Source organism: Dryobates pubescens, chromosome 35, assembly GCF_014839835.1.
Source record: "Dryobates pubescens isolate bDryPub1 chromosome 35, bDryPub1.pri, whole genome shotgun sequence".
Taxonomy (NCBI): Eukaryota; Metazoa; Chordata; class Aves; order Piciformes; family Picidae; genus Dryobates; species Dryobates pubescens.
In genome coordinates this window covers 5,526,079-5,535,166 of record NC_071646.1, presented here as the reverse complement: position 1 = coordinate 5,535,166, position 9,088 = coordinate 5,526,079, and positions in this window count along the sequence as shown.

Sequence of the window (9,088 nt, the reverse complement as noted above, 5' to 3'; positions counted from 1 at the left end):
GGTACAGCCCAGGGTGGCATTGGCCTTCCTGGCCACAAGAGCACATCTGAGCTGGCTGAGAAGGGGCATGGGCTGAGCACCCTGAGCACTGCCAAGCTGGGAGGAGCAGCATTTGCCTGGACAGGAGCAAGCTGAGGCCAGCCTGGGAGCCACACCTTTGCCTGGGCTCCTCTTTGAGTGCACTAAGCTGGGGAGGTGCCAAGGAAATTCCTCCTTTAATCACTTCACAGCCTGCTCAGACACAAACAAACAGCCAGCTGCTCAGCTTGCACCGAGGTGAAACAGAGACAGAGCCTGGGCTGAGCTCAGCCTCTGGCATCAGAGTGCTTCAGCCCCAGATGCAACTTCCCCCTTCAAGTCCTGCACTGATTTCCTCCTTCTCCCCATTCCTTCCCACTCATTTTCTTCTCCTGCTGTCACTGCAGCCAACACACAACCTCCTGCTTTATCACAGAGTTGTTGGGGTTGGAAGAGACCTCTGAGCTCACCCAGGCCAACATCAACCCAGCCCCACCATGGCCACCAAACCCTGGCCCCAAGCCTCGTGGCCACACCATGCTTGACCACCTCCAGCCATGGGGACTCCACCACCTCCCTGGGCAGCCTCTGCCAACCCCTGACCACTCTTGCAGCAAAGATTTTTTTCCTCCTCTCCAACCTAACCTTCCCCTGGCACAATTTCAGACCATTCTCCTTCATTTGCCTGAGAGCAGAGAGAAGAACCCAACCCCCCCCTGGCTCCAGCCTCCTCTCAGGGAGCTGTAAAGAGCAATGAGGTCTCCCTCAGCCTCCTCTGAACTGAATACCCCCAGGGCTCTCAGCAGCTCCTCCCCAGCCCTGTTACCCAGACCCTCCCCCAGCTTTGTTGCCCTTCTCTGGACACTATCCAGCCCCTCAGTGTCTGTATTCCACTGAAGGCCCTTTGGACCCTGCAGCATCACAGGGTGCTTCTGACTGCCCACAGGAGCAGCAAGACTCTGAGGCAGGGCTGGTGGGTGGGGAGGCAGGACCTGGGCTATAGGCAAGGCTGGGGGAGTCTTTGGTGGGGGAGCCTTTGGTGTTGGGTTCTGTGTTGTGGAGCCTTTGGTGGTGGAGCCTTTGGTGGTGGAGTCATTGGTGGTGGAGTCTTTGGTGCTGGAGCCTTTGGTGGTGGACTCATTGGTATTGGAGCCTTTGGTGCTGGAGCCTTTGGTGGTGGAGCCTTTGGTGGTGGAGCCTTTGGTGGTGGAGTCTTTGGTGATGGAGCCTTTGGTGGTGGAGTCTTTGGTGCTGGAGTCTTTGGTGCTGGAGTGGTGGAGCCTTTGGTGCTGGAGTCTTTGGTGCTGGAGTGGTGGAGCCTTTGGTGCTGGAGTCTTTGGTGCTGGAGCCTTTGGTTCTGGAGTCTTTGGTGTTGGGATGGCCTTGCTAATGTCAGTGTGAAGCCAAGCCCAGAACTCAAAGCCTTGTGTCCAGGATGTGTGAGAGAGGACACAGCCTCAGCTAGTCCCAATTGAGAGCACTCAGACTCTGAACAGCAATTTGTCCCTGGTCAGGAGCTTTGCTTTCCAGGCAAGCCAGGAACCTTCTCCAGCTCAGCAGCTTGCACTCTGCATTTCCCAAGTGCCTGTCACATCACCACCTTCAAGGTACAAAATGCTTCCTGGTCCTGCACAGGCTTTGTCCCTACCAGGGATCTTGGGAGTTGGGGTTGTGCAGGCTGGAGAGGAGAAGGCTCCCAGGAGACCTCATTGTGGCCTCCCAGGAGCTGCAGGGGGCTGCAGGAAAGCTGGGGAGGGACTTTGGAGGGGGTCAGGGAGGGATAGGACTGGGGGGGATGGAGCAGAACTAGAAGTGGGGAGCTGGAGATTGGCTGTGAGGAAGAAGTTGTTGGCCAGGAGGGTGGTGAGAGCCTGGCACAGGCTGCCCAGGGAGGTGGTGGAAGCCTCCTGCCTGGAGGTGTTTGCAGCCAGGCTGGAGGTGGCTGTGAGCAACCTGCTGTGGGGTGAGGTGTCCCTGCCCATGGCAGGGGGGGTTGGAGCTGGCTGAGCCTGGAGCTCCCTTCCAACCCTGACAATTCAATGATCTTTCAGCCTCCATGGAGCTTTGACATCCCTGCTGGGCACTGCAGCAAGTACAGCTGCATCAGGACCTTTGGGGAGGTGACTCAGTGCAGAGCTCAGATGAGCTCAACCCCTCCTGTCCTGTGGCTCTTGCCCTGAACATCCTGCCTAGCCCAAAGCCTCCTCATGCAGGGTGGTGTCTTTAGAGCAGCCAGACACTGCTGGCTGTGAGGAATGAGGTTGTGCTCTGCATGGCTGAGCAGAGTGGGGAAAGACTGCAGCAGGCTGCCCAGGGATGAGGCTGAGGCCCCATCCCTGGAGGCATTCAAGGTCAGACTTGATGTGGCCCTGAGTCAGCCTGCTCTGGTTGGAGGTGTCCCTGCTGACTGCAGGGGGGGGTTGGACAAGATGAGCTTTGTGGCTCCCTTCCAACCCTTCCATTCTGTGATTCTGAGTGAAAAACCACCCAGGAGCTGACTGTTCCTCCTCTCTCAGTCTTCAGGAGATGGTCTGTCTGGACATGCAGTGGTCAGTGTGAGCAGCAGCACACCTCCAGCTGCCAGCTGGTGAAATCCTGCCCAAGGCACAGGGGTGCCAGCTCCTCTGCTGCACATCTGATGTATTGGTGCTGGTGTTTGCAGCCTGCCAACAGAATCAGAGAAGTACTGAGGCTGGAAAAGAGCTCTGAGATCACCAAGCCCCAGCCTATGACCTAACACCACCACAGCAGCTAAACCATGGCCACCAAGGGCCACATCCAAGCTTTTCTTGGTTGGGCTCTTCTGCCAGGCAAGCAGCACCAGAACAAGAGGACACAGTCTCCAGCTGTGCCAGGGGAGGGTTAGGCTGGAGGGGAGGAGAAAGTTCTTCCCAGAGAGATTGGCCCTAGGGATGTGCTGCCTTGGGAGGTGGTGGAGTCCCCATCCCTGGAGGTGTTCAAGAGGGGATTGGATGTGGCCCTTGGTTTAGCTGTCAGAAGGTGCTGGGTGAAAGGTTGGACTTGATGATCTCTGAGATCTTTTCCATCCTTATTGATTCTGTGATTCTATGATCAGCCAGGGCTGACCTGTTGGGAGCACCACTGAGAGAAGAGCCCAACCCCCAGCTGGCTCCAACCTCCCTTCAGGGAGCTGCAGAGAGCAAGAAGGTCTCCCCCTGAGCCTCCTCTTCTGCAGGCTAAGCAACCCCAGCTCCCTCAGCCTCTCCTCTCAGGGCTGAGCTCAAGGCCAAGCTTGGCTCTGCCCCAAAGCTGGGATGAAGAAATGAGAGCCAAACAGGCAGGGTCCCTCTGCTAGGAGCTGCTCCTGCCCTGCTGATGGTGACATGGCAGATGCCAAAGAGCCTGAGGGCATCTGGCCTGCTGAAACAACAAGCCCCAAGCTCAGAGCACCGTGCAGGGATGGACACAATGTGTGTTCCACCCAGGTGCTGGGCAGAGAGGGGCTGGGAAAGAGCTGCTGCATTTCCCCAGCAGGATTTCTCAACTCCTGTTGGGCCAGCTGGGTCACTCCTCTTCCCATCCCCTGCATTTCTCCTCCCCTGCAAGCTCCCCACTGGGGAGCTCTCACTGACACAAAGCCCACCCAGTTGATCTGCAGTTTAATTACTCCTTGCTCCCTTTTGCAGGGCACCAGGGCCAGCCCAAGAGCTTGAAGGGCAGGGAGTGATGGCAGCACCTTCTAGTGCTGGAGGAAGCAGGTGGAGACCTGGCTTGCCTCTGCTTTTCTGCCACCAAAACTGTTTACTGCTTGGTGCTGCAAGCTTGGCTAAGAAGCTTCAACCTGTGGATTTAGCAAACTATCACAATAATACCAAGGTGTGACTGGGAGCAAAGCATGGCCTGATCCATGGGCTGGGTTTGGGATCTGAGTCTGGGATTGAGCACAGTTGTCCAGCTGTGTTTGGAAAGCTGTGCAATCCTGAGGCACATTCCTAGCTCCCTGCCCTTGCTGCAGACTTAGGGGAGGAGGGCTGGAACCCAAAGCTTGAACCCAAGGCTTGAATCCAGGGCTTGGACCCAGGGCTTGGACCCAAGGCTTGGACCCAGGGCTTGGACCCAGGGCTTGGACCCAGGGCTTGAACCCAGGGCTTGGACCCAAGGCTTGGACCCAGGGCTTGAACCCAAGGCTTGAATCCAGGGCTTGAACCCAGGGCTTGAATCCAGGGCTTGGACCCAGGGCTTGGACCCAAGGCTTGAACCCAGGGCTTGAACCCAAGGCTTGAATCCAGGGCTTGGACCCAGGGCTTGGACCCAGGGCTTGGACCCAAGGCTTGAACCCAGGGCTTGGACCCAGGGCTTGGACCCAGGGCTTGGACCCAAGGCTTGAACCCAGGGCTTGGACCCAGGGCTTGGACCCAGGGCTTGAACCCAAGGCTTGAACCTAGGGCTTGGACCCAGGGCTTGGACCCAAGGCTTGGACCCAGGGCTTGAACCCAAGGCTTGAACCCAGGGCTTGGACCCAAAACTTGAACCCAAGGCTGGAACCCAAAGCTTGAACCCAAGGCTGGAACCCAAGGCTGGAACCCAGGTCTTGAACCCAATGCTGGAACCAAAGATTTGAACCCAGTGCTTGAACCTAAGTCTGGATCCCAAAGCTTGACCCCAAGGCTGGAACCCAAAGATTTGAACCCAAGGCTGGAACCCAATGCCTGAAGCTAATGCTGGAACCAAAGCTTTGAGCCCAAGTCTTGAACCCAGGCTGAAACCCAAGGGCTGGAAGCCAGGACTGGGACCCAAGGCTGCCCAGAGAGGTTGTGGAGTCTCTGGAGAGCTTCCAACCCCCCCTGGGCATTGTGCCCCTGGGCAAGCTGCTGTGGGAGCCCTGCTGGAGCAGGGGGGGTGGAGTGGGTGAGCTCCAGAGGCCCCTTCCATGCAGGGACTGTGGGACTCTGTGCAAGGAGCTTAGTGCCTTGGCTTCTGGGTGGAGCTGGATGGTGACACACACTGCACACTGCTCCCGTGTGGGCCTGGAGCTGGATTAATACTGTGCTGAGGGTGCTCAGGCAACAAGGGCTTGGGGTTCAGACCACATTCCTCTCACCACCAGCACGTCCAGCAGAGCTGCTGTGCCACCAGCAAGGCTGCTTTGCATCCCCTTTGCACGGAGCTGGGTTGAATCCAGCTGGAGAAGCCACCCAGCACTGCCCCAGCACACAGCAAGAGGCAGAGAAGCATTTCCCTGGGTGCTTTTAGAGGCCTGGAGGCACTGAGGAGTTCTCCATGTGCCCCCAAAACCTGTGTCCAAGTTCTGCTTGTGCTTTGTGTCGCTGCAGAGCTGCTTCTGCTGCTCCCCAGCTTCCAGGGCTGCTCTTCCCATGCCAGTTTCCCTGTGCCTCACCTTGCTGCAGGGCTAAGGAGACTTTCACTTCTGAGTGGCTCACTAACACATCACCACCTTTGTCAGACCTCTCCTCTCCTCTCTGAACCTCTCCTCTCTGAACCTCTCCTCTCTGAACCTCTCTGAACCTCTCTGAACCTCTCCTCTCCTCTCTGAACCTCTCCTCTCTGAACCTCTCCTCTCTGAACCTCTCTGAACCTCTCCTCTCTGAACCTCTCTGAACCTCTCTGAACCTCTCCTCTCTGAACCTCTCCTTTCTGAACCTCTCTGAACCTCTCTGAACCTCTCCTCTCTGAACCTCTCCTCTCTGAACCTCTCTGAACCTCTCTGAACCTCTCCTCTCTGAACCTCTCTGAACCTCTCTGAACCTCTCCTCTCTGAACCTCTCCTCTCTGAACCTCTCCTCTCCTCTCACCCCAACCTCAAGCCACAGGTGGTGACCTGGCTCTGTGTTTCTACCCCTTGGAGGCAGCCCCAGACCCTGGAGTTGTGGAACTGGGCGAGCAGCTCGGGCTGGGATGCCTTCAACAATCCAATCACCTTCCCCAGCTCCTCCACTCCCTGGCACAGGGTTTGGCAAACCCTTCCACGTGGGGCAAGAGAGTTTGCAGCAGCATCTTGCAAGCCTCTTGCACCCTAGGGAACATTTGCTGCCTGCTGCCTCCCAAGAGGCTGGGAGCTCAGGATGGGACCCCCAGGGTGCCGCTAAAGCTGTTCACCAGCTTGGGGGAGCAGCTTTTGCTCTCTGGAGGGCTCAGTTCTGACCTCCCCTGGGCTGTTTGTGCCACCTCACTGCAGCACACGGCCCGGGGCTTCTCCCAGCAGCTAGGGGCACACCCGGGGAACACAATGCAGTGGGGAAATGCTGGTTGGATGAGTGCCCTCAGGCACCAAAGCATCACCCAACCCCCTCCTGCCCACTGCTGCCTTTCACCTGGACGCCGGCCTTGGAAACCTCTCAGATATAAGCCAGCAAGAGTGTGCTCAGAGACAGGAGGCTGGGAGCAGCCACAGCTGAGGAGAGGCAGAAAGCTTCCAGCCTGTGCTGGGCAGCTGCTCTCTGGGGGCTTGAGAGGCTGCTGGAGGCAGAGGGGATGGAGGCAGGGGGGAAGGAGAGGAGGCCTTTCTCCATCCTGTTCAGAGGCTGCAGCTTCATGCTCGTGTACGAAGCTGGGGTGTGGGCAGCGCTGCAGGAGCTGTCCCCTGCCATCCTGCAAGCTGCAGCCAAGATCTATGGAGCATCCTCAGGCTCAATCGTGGCCACCCTTGGGCTGTGTGGCTGTGACGTAGGTAAGGGCCATGCAGGGAGGCGTGGGGTGGGGTGGGGTGGGGTGGGAAGGGACCTCAAAGCTCATCCAGACCCTCTGCCATGGGCAGGGACCCCTCCCACCAGCCCAAGCTGCTCAAGGCCTCATCCAGCCTGGCCTTGGACACCTGCTCCTGAGCACCATGGCTGAGCCAAATATCCTTCTCTGCTCACCAGACCTTCCCCCACCGGCTGGGGCAGCAGTGATGGGGAAGCAAGGAGCAAAACAAGAGGACACAGTCTCAAGCTGTGCCAGGGGAGGTTGAGGCTGGAGGGGAGGAAGAAATTCTTCCCAGCCAGAGAGATTGGCGCTGGGGATGTGCTGCCCAGGGAGGTGGTGGAGTCCCCATCCCTGGAGAGGTTTAGGAAGAGCCTGGCTGAGGCCCTTGGTGCCATGGTTGGGTTGATCAGATGGTGCTGGGGGAGAGGTTGGACTTGATGATCTCAGAGGTCTTTTCCAACCTGGTCTATTCTATTCTATTCTATTCTATTCTATTCTATTCTATTCTATCCTACTCTACTCTACTCTATCCCATCCTATCCCATCCTATCCCATCCTATCCCATCCTATCCTATCCTATCCTATCCTATCCTATCCTATCCTACTCTATTCTATTCTATTCTATTCTATTCTGTTCTGTTCTATTCTATTCTATTCTATTCCATTCCATTCCATTCCATTCTATTCTATTCCATTCCATTCCATTCCATTCCATTCCATTCCATTCCTCACACAGCCTCTTAGCCAAGGGGCTCCTGGTCCCAAATCATAGAATCATGGAATCCTAAAATGGGTTTGGGTTGGAAAGGAACTTAAAGACCATCCAGTTCCAACCCCCCTGCCATGGGCAGGGACACCTCCCACCAGCCCAGGTTGCTCAGGGCCTCATCCAGCCTGGCCTTCAGCACCTCCAGGCAGGGCACAGCCACAGCCTCCCTGGGCAGCCTGTGCCAGGCTCTCCCCAGCCTCACTCTCAACAATCTCTTCCTCATCTCCAGTCTCAATCTGCCCTCCTCAAGCTTCAATCCACTTCCCCTCATCCTGTCACCCCCAGCCTTTCTCACAAGTCCCTCCCCAGCTCTCCTGGAGCCCTTTCAGGTGCTGGAAGGCTGCTCTGAGGGGTGGGGGTCACGGTGGAGGTGCCAAGCTCCTTCTGGGGGCGCCCAGCACCAGGGCAGGGAACAACAGTTACAAGCTGGAACCCAGGAGGTTCCACCTCAACGGGAGGAGAAAGTTCTTTGGTGTGAGGGTGCTGGAGGCCTGGGGCAGGCTGCCCAGAGAGGCTGTGGAGCCTTTCCTGCTGTGTGTGCCTGCGTGACCTGCCCTCGCTCTGCTTCAGATCAGCTGAGGCAGGTCTTCCGGGACATCGTGGACAGCTCCTACCTGCCCTTCATTCTGGGAGGAAAAGCCATGAGGCTCCTGCAGGAGACTTTGAACAAACACCTGCCCCCCAATGCCCACCAGCTGGTGTCTGGGAAGCTGCACATCATCCTCACCCGGCTGCGGGACTGGCGCTGCGTCCTGGTGTCCGACTTCGCCTCCAGGGAGGACCTCATCCAGGTGAGAGCAGCCCCAGAGAGGGCACAAGCAGCAGGAGATGCCCTGCCCCTGCCCCTGCCTCTGCCCCTGGCCATGCCCCTGCCCCTGCCCCTGCCCCTGCCCCTGCCCCTGCCCCTCTCCCTGCTCCTGCTCTGCCCCTACCCCTGCCCCTGCCCCTGGCCCTGGCCCTGCTATTGCCCCTGCCCCTGCCCCTGCCCCTGCCTGTGCCCCTACCCCTGCCCCTACCCCTGCCTCTGCCCCTGCCCCTGTCCCTGCTATTGCCCCTGCCCCTGGCCCTGGCCCTGGCCCTGGCCCTGCCCCTACCCTTACCCCTGCCCCTACCCCTGCCCCTGCTCCTGCCTCTGCCCATGCCCATGCCCCTGTCCCTGCTATTGCCCCTGGCCCTGGCCTTGCCCCTGGCCCTGCCCCTGCCCCTGCCCCTGCCCCTGGCCCTGCTATTGCCCCTGCCCCTGGCCCTGGCCCTGCCCCTGTCCGTACCCATGCCCCTGCCCCTGCCCCTGTCCCTGCCCCTGTCCCTGCTCCTGCCTCTGCCCATGCCCATGCCCCTAATCCTGCCCCTGCCCCTGCCTTTGCCCCTGCGCCTGCCCCATCCACAGCCCATGCCATGGTTTCTGTCCTTGCCACCTTCTGAAGCTAGGCAGGGTCACAAGAAGAAATTAGCTCCAGGCTGAAATTAGCTCCAGGCTGAATTGTCTTACACAGCCTGAGTGCAGGGCATGAAATCCCAGCAGCTTCCCAGCCTCCCCTGGGCTCTCTGCAGCACTTCTCTGTCCCTCCTGAGCTGGGGAGCCCAGAGCTGGCCCCAGGGCTGCAGCTGTGGCCTGGCTGGGGCAGAGCAGAGGGG